This window comes from Nicotiana sylvestris, chromosome 2 (assembly GCF_000393655.2).
Source record: "Nicotiana sylvestris chromosome 2, ASM39365v2, whole genome shotgun sequence".
Taxonomy (NCBI): Eukaryota; Viridiplantae; Streptophyta; class Magnoliopsida; order Solanales; family Solanaceae; genus Nicotiana; species Nicotiana sylvestris.
The window spans coordinates 133,191,764-133,201,809 of NC_091058.1; positions in this window are offsets into that span (position 1 = coordinate 133,191,764).

The window sequence follows — 10,046 nt, forward strand, 5'->3', positions numbered from 1 at the left end:
TATAAGGAGATTGTATATAAAATATGAAGTCATTTAATGAAGATTTGGACTGGTTTTGAACAAGAATTGTAACTGAAAATCGTGGAAGAACGTCTACAGACGCTTGTATAAAAGTGTATAAAAGTGTATAGTAGAGTATCAGATGTGTTTATACACTCATATACACTATTATACAAGATTATACATAATTATACAAAAAGACTTCGTCTTCTTCCTTGCGTCTTTTCTGAAATTTAACTCAAATCTTGCTCAAATCACTTCAAATTTAAATTTTAAAATCCTTTTGATATTTTCAATCAATTGGAACAATACCCAATCCAAACAACTAACAAACTCAAAAAATTCTATTTTCGAAAGCAAAACTTTGAATGACCTTCAATGGTGGACTTCTACTCTTTAATTTTTTTTACATTGCAACCAGGCGATATAGGGGGAGAAGCAGTAATGGCGAACGGGCCCTAGCATATGTAAAAGATGTGAGAAGAACAGAGAGTGAATGCAATAGTTGTGAGAACACAAATTTAACTCCATAGATTTTAGAAGCAATGGTTGTAAGAACATAGACTTTGAATTTGCAAGAGCTAGTGTTTTCAAAATATGTACAATATGGGCTAGGTCGGGTAAAGCTTAAATACATGAGCCATTTTTTGTTATGATGTGAATTCATGTGTATTTTTTTGTAATTCTTTTTTTTTGTTCCGAACTGCTGTTTTGGATTAAGATATAATTGTTGTCATTGTTGTATTCTTTTATCTAGCGTTTGAACATAGATTTAATTGAAACTTAAAAAAAGATTTTCTGAAGTTATGTTGAAAAATAATTTTTGAAAATTTAAGTTCTGTTTGGACATACGTTTTATTTGAAGAAAAGTTAAAAAATTTGTGAGTGGAAGAAAAATTCACTCAAAAACTGTCCTAAGCCAGTTCTTGGGAACTTGAATTTTTTTAAATTTTTTCCCCTAAACATGATAATATTTTATATATAAACAAACAATATATTCAAAAAACATTTTAAAAAATAAAGTCAAAATCTATAGTCAAACGGGAGCTTAATGATTTTAATCATGCTAGGGATGTTCAATTTGTTATGTAACTACCTTCTTTTCGGATTTCTACTTTCATATAATAAAGTATGTGTCCGTCCCGTAAACATCACATTATTAGACAAAAGAAAACAACTTGCTGGAATTAAAAAGTTAGAAAATAGCCAATGATGATACCAAAAATCAGAGTTGGCCGCAGTGGTTGTAAATTTAGTCAATTTTCAATTCACAACAAGGAGGCATTAATAATTTTTTAATATAAACATAAGGCTATGGTTGTGACAAGCAAGAAAAGAATGACTAGATTGGCAAGGATCTACGCAATTTATTTCATTGGTAAGTTGTGATTCATCAGCTTTTAGGAGCAAAAGATGACCAATAGATTATGCTTAATTACCTTGTCGTTTGAGTAATACAATTTCTGTTATCGAGGTACTTTATTTTCATTGGTAAGTTGTGATTCATCAATTATTTCTAGAGCAGAAACAGTGAACTATGTCTACGCTTGCCATATTTCTTATGTCAAGTAGATAGACCGGTAACATGAGTCATGCATAGAAAAATATAGTTAAAATAGCACGATAAACTGGTCATTCAAAAACAACCAGCGTGTGTTACGTCATTGAAAAATAGCCACTATTTTGCTGCAACAGAGACCGATCCAGCATAATATACTGAGTTCGATGCACCTGTGTATGAACTTCCAGCATATTATGCTGGACCGGTATACTTTGCTGGCTCCAGTATAATATACTGGAGACTGGAGCACCGGTGCTCCAAACTCCACTATATTATGCTGGACCGGTATATTATGCTGGAGTATTTTTTCGGATTTTGAACAATGTTTTTGTTCAAATTTATCTTTACATGAAAAGTGGCTAAATTTCGATTATTTTTGAAACTGTGGCTATTTTTTAATGACCACTTGTAAATCTGACTATTTTTGAATTTCTCCCAAAAATATCTATTCATGCCAAATTTTTGCAGCAAATCAAACAATTTAATATATTAAAAAAGTTAAAAGTTGAAATAAGAATGTACATCACTAAATCATAATCAAATAATAAAAATTTATATATAATATATTTATAATTTAATGCAAACAAAAATTATTCCGCCAATAGTGTTTTTTTTATTTGTATGATGGGCCAAAGGTTTACATAGTAATTTTGGGACATGGCCACTTGGGAGATGTCGGGCTGCGTGTGTTCTATGTAATGTTATCACTTTGTCTTGAGAATTCATTTTTTATTTTGAAACTTGTTGTATTAAATATACGAAAAATGGCCTGATATGCCCTTCTACTATGATATATTAGTCAATACCGTCCCATGTTATGCTTTCCATTCCTAAAAGCCCGTATCGTCTAACAAAGTAGTATATTTGTCCCTATTTTAACGGCTGGAATACGTGGCACTCTCTGAAAGACAAAGACAATGTGCCGTTGTGGGGAACTTGCTAATTACTTTACTTCAAAAACTCTCTAAAACCTCGGTAGAAGATTTTACAAATGTCCTAAATCTGAGGTACTTTTTATTTCTCTATTTCGATTTCTGTTAAAATTTCCAACTTTATAGTGTTCAATCGTTGAATTTATTTTGTTGTGGTTTGTGTAGGGTGAAGGATGTGGGTTTTGGGAATGACATGATGAAGAATTTCCTGATGTTGCGTTAATTGTAATTAATAATGTAAGATTAGAAGCTACAAATTGCGAGATTAAGATGTTGAATGTTTCTTTGGAAGCTCTTAAGTTTGAAAGAGACGGACTGACTAAAAAGATTGAACTCATTGAGGCTATGAAGAATTTTGAAGTTAAAAAAAATGAAATTGAAAGACAAAGTAGTGAAGTTGAAGATGATCATCATAATTTTATGCTCGCTAATAGTTGGATTAGCATTCTCTTATATAATGAAGTGAAATTATGTTGAAAAAGTCTGTAGAAGTGAATGGTGTATCTGCAATTTCCAGTGAATATTGTTAGTTAGTTCTTATATGTTTAATGGTTGAATTTTGATTGTAATAACATTGTTAACTTAATGATTATTGGAAATTATTTTATGATGAATATTTGTATATGATGTTTCCTGTTAATTGACTGAGTACCACAAACTAAATGCTAACAAATAGCCAGAATCAATTCGAACAGGAGTATAAGGAGAAACATAACTGGAACTTCAAAAACTGGGCAACAAAATAACTGGTTTTGCAGTATAAACAGAAACACAACTAAGTTTGCAATATAAGTAGAAACACAATTGGAACTTCAAAAACTGGCAACATTTAAATGAGTTTGTAGTAACTTTTATAGCTTAAAAATCTGGGCAACAAAAAAGCAGTAACTGGACAACCTAAGGCACAATAAGCAGTAATAAATAGCAGTAATGTGGTAATTAAAGTTGCAGCAATTCAAAGCACAAAAACACGTGAAATTAGGCAATTAAACCAACTACATAATTCAGCAAGTCATAAGTTTGACAATTACATCAAATTGGAGAAGTGGATGTCACTGCTATAACTTCAAAAACTCACTCAACCTTAGTCATAACAAGACATCCAACTCCAAATGCCAACACTAGAAAAACAAAACAAAAACCAAGTATTTTTGTTTCACTTTAGCACATGTAAGATGCTACCAACTAACAAAACAAAACAAGCCCTAATCAGATTATCAAGGCCCCTTTCTTGTCTTCAACTGTTCAATTCTTTGTCGTGTTTGCATCTCCAATTGATTCCAGTAATTGTTGTCTTTCCCTTTCATGTCAAGTTTACTGGGGAGTATGGAAGATCAACAGGTTCACTTACACTTGTGTTGTCTCTTGTAAATTTGATTGTCCTCGTCCAATTATTCATATCAACATGCCACATTTCCATAAGTCCAGTGTATGATTCTAATATAATATTAGGACTTAATGAAGGTTCAGGACCATCATCAAAATCTGAAAAATGATCCAGAGTTGGAGTAGGCATAAAGATAAATGATTGACTCCTGCCAATGCCTTGACTTGTTTGAGACATTTGAGGTGTTGATAAACTAATAGCTTCACTTTCTAGTTGTGACTCCAACACCTCATCATCATCAGTATCTTGATCAAGCAAAGTCCTTTGTCTTTTGGATGGCTTCTTAGCCATAGATGTTTGCGCATCATTTGATGGCTGCTTCTTCTTTGTCACTTTCTGCCCACTCAATGGTTGTTTAATATTTTTAAAAAATAGTTAATAACAATTAAGTATAATAACATGTACATAAATAACATAATTTTTGGGTCTATACCTTTTACATCCCCTTACATTGTGGTTTGCCTCTATACAATTGCCACAAGTCATAATTCTGTCTTTTCTAGACTGACTCCACTCCGCTTGCCTCATACTTTTGTATAGTAACTCTTTTGACTTTAGGCCTAGCATATTGATTCACCAGTTCTGGAGGTTCCATGGCTTGAGATGAATCTATCTTCCAAGATTTTTCACCAGGTATAAGCTATAACTTATGCTTGTAAGTAAGTATAAAGGCTTCTTTGCTATACCACCAGTGCATCTCCTTCAAAGGGTCTTCTTTTAAACATAAGCATGATTTTATTTCATGAGGACATAGGATTTCAGAAAGATCTCATGCCCTACATGTGCATCTTTTTCCCTACAAATTGACAATGCATTTGTCAACCCCTTCTACTATTTCAAATCCATCATCACTATTGAAATCAACCTCAATAGAATGAGCTATCTGCAGATAGTCATTATAAAGCTTCATGCTTTGAGGACTTTAGTCTGTCTTGCATGTTCTCACCTCATCTTAATGCTTTCTCAACCGATTTATTACTTTGAGTCTTATATCTTCCAACATCTTGATGATGAACTTGTATCTAGCTTCTAATATCCAAGAATTGAAAGACTCTCTAAAATTGTTATCCACGCCTTGATTCTTACAGATAGTGTCAAAGTATTCCCTACACCAACTCTAGGGTGGGTACTTTAACAAGTCAGTAACATATGCTTCCTTCAACTATTCTAGCGTTCTCAACTGACCCTTGAAGTCTTCTGCATAAGTGGCCCAAGAACTCCACCAAAGTAACTTCTTCATTTCAAGCCCTCTGTAATCTTTGCACCAGTTTGATTCTACATGTGTCACGCAAAACCTATGTTTTGCTTCAGGAAGGACTGTCTTCATTGACTCCATTAATCCCTGCACATATCAAAATAATTTCACAGATTAGTAACGATAAACTATAACAGATTAGTAATAAAATTATACAATATGTAAATAATACCTTCTGTATGTCAGACATAAATGTGACTCCATTACCCATATTCAAGTCCAATAAATTATGAAAAAGCTCCAAAAACCAAGTCCAGCTTCTTTTTATTTCTCTATCAACTAGAGCCCAAGCAAGTATATAAAAGTGATCCATATTATCTTGCCCAACATCAACTAATAGTTGTCCTTTAGCCTTCCCCTTTAAGAATGTATCATCCAACCCAATAAATGGTCTCAAACCCTCTTTATACCCCATCTTCAATGTCTGAAAATAAATGTACATCCTAAGAAATTTCATTTTGCCTTGCAACAATGCTTCATTAGATAAATTAATAACAACATCACTTCCAGGATTACTATCCCTCAAAGCATTGGCATATGCTTCAAGCTTGTTATGACATCATTGAAACTCTCGTCCAGCTTCTCCAATATCATTCTCTTTTCCCTTTTAGTCGTTAATTTACTAGCATTAAGTTGAAATGAATTCTTCAGGTCTGCCCTCATTTCTTTTACCTTATACTTAGGATTGTTGTCACGACCCGGAATCCCAACCTCGGGGTCGTGATGACACCTAGCATCCACTTGCTAGGCAAGCCGACGTGAGATAATTAAATAGCCAATTTTAAATAGTTAAAAAATATAATGATGATATACAATAAGAAATAGAAACTCAATCTAACACCGTACTAATATAAGTCACGTGATAATAATAACTCCTAGAAATTCGGAGTCACGAGTACATGAGCAACTAGAAGTGTCACGACCCAAATCCTTACATGACGTAATGACGCCTAACGTAGTACTAGTCAAGCCGACATTAACGAAACGACTCCAACACTTTTAACAAAAAATGGATTTAAAGCAGTTTAAATAATAAAACTTCTCATAAACAAGATAGAAAATCCAAAACACAACGCGGAAATTCCCATCATCTGGGTGTCACTAAGTACATGAGCATCTAAAAATCACAAGTTTGGAAAATACTATCTAACATAGTTCAAAACTAAACACAATAAGCGGAAAAGATAGGGAAAGAGAAACAAGGTCTGCGAAGTGCCGGGCAGCTACCTTGGAATCTCCCAGAAGATCAACTGTGTAGTGAATTAATACCCATCATATCCGGAAACACCTGGATCTGCACACGAAGTGTAGAGTGTAGCGTGAGTACAACTAACTCAGTAAGTAACAACACTAAATAACGAACTGAAAGTAGTGACGAGCTTCACAGTTATAGTTTAATTACAGTGATTTCAACTTAGGAAGGTAGGCATGCTTTCAAGTTCTATAAATTAGGTCAAAACAGTTATTTCATGACAAGTTTAAGTGAAAAAGAGTCTAATATCTTTCAGAAATTTCAAGATAGGGTTACATGACAGCTAAGTGCAACAATAATGAAATCAAATGCATCCTCTCAGGGTCACAGTCACTCAGCCCTCCCATTCGCTCAGCACTCAGCACTCGCACTCAATAGGTACATACACTCACTAGGGGTGTGTACAGACTCCGGAGGGGCTCCTGCAGCCCAAGCACTATAATCCACACGGACAACTCACGTGTTGCATGAATAACTCACATGCTATAATATAAATATCTGGATCCGAACGGACAACTCACGTGCTATAGTATAAATATCTAGATCTGTACGGACAACTCACGTGCTATAATATAAATATCTCACAATCAGGCCCTCGAGCTCACTCAATTATCAATGTCTCCAGTCTCTCGGGCTCTTAGGAATCATGAAAATCAGCCCAAACAGAAATTATATAATATATCAACAAGGAACAATAAAGACTGAGATATGATATGCAAGTAAAACTAAGACTGAGTACAACACATCAATTTAGTAGATAAATTAACATGTGCACGACCTCTAAGTGCCCCTTCATTACCAACACATGGCCGAAGCATGATTTCTAACAGGATTTGCAGCTCAATTTCTACATCACATGAAGAATTTACATATATCAACAAATTAATCATCTATATAGTTCCATGGAATGGACCAAGTCCTAATTCCTAAGGTACACGCCCACACGCCGGTCATCTAGCATGTGCGTCACCTTAAAACCAATAACATGACACAAAATCTAGGGCTTCATACCCTCAGAACCAAATTTAGAACTGTTACTTACCTCAATCAGAGCAAATCTCTACTCCAACACACCTTTGCCTCATAAATCGGCCTCTAAATGTCCCAAATCTAGCCACAAACAGTACAATAAAATTAACACGGGCTAACGAAATCAATTTCATTAGAAAATACGAAGTTAATAATCAAAAATTAGAAATTTGCTCAAAGCTAGCCCCTGGGGTCCACGTCTCGAAATTTGATAAAAGTCACAAAACCCAAAAGCCCATTCAACCACGAGTTCAACCATACCAGATTTATCAGAATCCGACACCGAATCATCACCCAAATCCCCAAATCAAACTCTCCAAATTCCTAGCCTTAAACCCCCAATTTATACCTTAAATACACACCAACTAGGTGGGAAAATCAATAGAGAAACAAGATTATTGATAAAAAAAGGAGCACAAAGGACTTACCTCAAGAATCCCCTCGAAAATCCTCTAAAAAATTGCCAAACCCGAGATCAAAATGTTTGAAATGAAGCCAATATCGCGAACCCTTGTATTTAACTTTCTTCCCAACACTTCCGCTTCTGCGGACACTTAACCGCATCTGCGGTGTCGCAGAAGCAACCAAAATTCCGCTTCTGTGGTGAACCACTGGATCTGGGCCTCCACTTCTGCGGTCCTTTCCCCCGTATCTATGCAATCGCATGTGCAAAACTGCCCATCACACTTGCGCAAAAGTTCGCTTTTGCGCCCATCACTCCGCTCCTGCGACCACGCAGGTGCAGAAAAATCTTCGCACTTGCGACCACAGTCCTCCCCAAGCCTGACCGCATCTGTGCTCATCAGCTTTCACCCGCGAGCTCGCACCTGTGACCAATGCTCCGCAGGTGTGATTGCACCAGAAGGCTTCAGCTTCAGTAGTCTCTCAACCTCAAACCTTGATCTGAAATCAGCCCGAGGCTCCCAGGACCTCAACTAAACATACCAACAAGTATTGAATCCTAATACGAACTAAGTCGAGCCCTCAAATCACATCAAACAATATCAAAAATATGAATATTCAAGCCTATTGAAACTAAGGAATTCCAATTTCTACAAACGATGCGGAAACTTATCAAATCTTGTCCGAATGACCCCAAATTTTGCAGAGAAGTCACAAATGATATTACAGACGTACTCCAACTTCCGGAATTGGGATCCGACCCTGATATAAAAAGTTCACTCCCGGTCAAACTTTCCAAAAATCCAACTTTCGCCATTTCAAGCCTAATTCCATTACGGACCTCCAAATCACAATCCGAACACGCTCCTAAGTCCAAAATACCCAACAGAGCTAACAGAACCATCAAAACTCCATTCTGGTGTCGTTTATATATAAGTCAACATCCGGTCAAACTTTTCAACTTAAGCTTCCAACTTTGAGACTAAGTGTCTCAATTTATTTCGAAACCTCTCCGGACCCGAACCGACTAACTCGGCGAGTCACATAACAATTATAAAGTACAAAATGAGCAGTAAATAGGGGAACGAGACTACAACTCTAGAAATGACCGGCCGATTGTTACATCCTCCCACTCTTAAACAAATGTTCGTCCTTGAATGGGTCTAGAAGCGTACCTGGAGTCTCAAATAGGTATGGATATCTGCTCCGTATCTCCCGTCCGGTCTCCCAAGTAGCCTTTTCCACCAGCTGAACTCTCCACTGCACCTTCACTGAAGCTATGTCCTTTGACCTCAACTTTTGAACTTCAATCCAAAATGGCCACCAGTTCTACGTCATAAGTCAGATCACCATCCAACTGAATCGTGCTGAAATCCAAAACATGAGATGGATCGATGGCATACTTCCAGAGCATAGAAACATGAAATACTGGATGCACACTCGACAAGCTAGGTGGAAAGGCAAGTTTGTAAGCCACCTCTCCAATCCTCTAAAGTACCTCAAACGTCTCAATGTATCGAGGGCTCAACTTTCCCTTCTTCCCAAACCTCGTGAAACCCTTCATGGGTGAAACCTTGAGCAGAACCTTCTCCCCAACCATGTAAGCAACCTCACAAACCTTACTATTGGCATAACTCTTATGTCTAGACTACGCCGTGCGAAGCCGCTCCTGAATCAATTTAACCTTGTCCATAGCATCCTGAACCAAGTTAGTACCCAATAGCCTAGCCTCACCCGGCTAAAACCAAACCACCAGAGATCTACACCGCCTCCCATACAAAGTCTCATATGGAGCCATCTGAATGCTCGACTGATAACTATTATTGTAGGCAAACTCCGCGAGCGGTAGAAATTAATGCCAAGAACCCCCAAAATTAATGACACAAACGCGTAACATATCCTTCAATATCTGAATAGTGCGCTTGGACTGTCCGTCCATCTAAGGGTGAAATGTTGTACTCAACTCAACATGGGTGCCCAAACCCTCGCTGCACGGCTCTCCAAAATTGTAATGTAAACTGCATGCCTCGATTAGAAATGATTGACACTGGCACCCCGTGAAGGCGCACAATCTCTCAGATGTAAATCTCAGCCAACCACTCTAAAGAATAAGTAGTACCAACTTGAATGAAGTGCACGGACTTGGTCAGCCGATCCATAATCACCCAAATAACATCAATCTTCCTCGAAGTTCGTGAGAGCCCAACTACAATATCCATGATGATCTA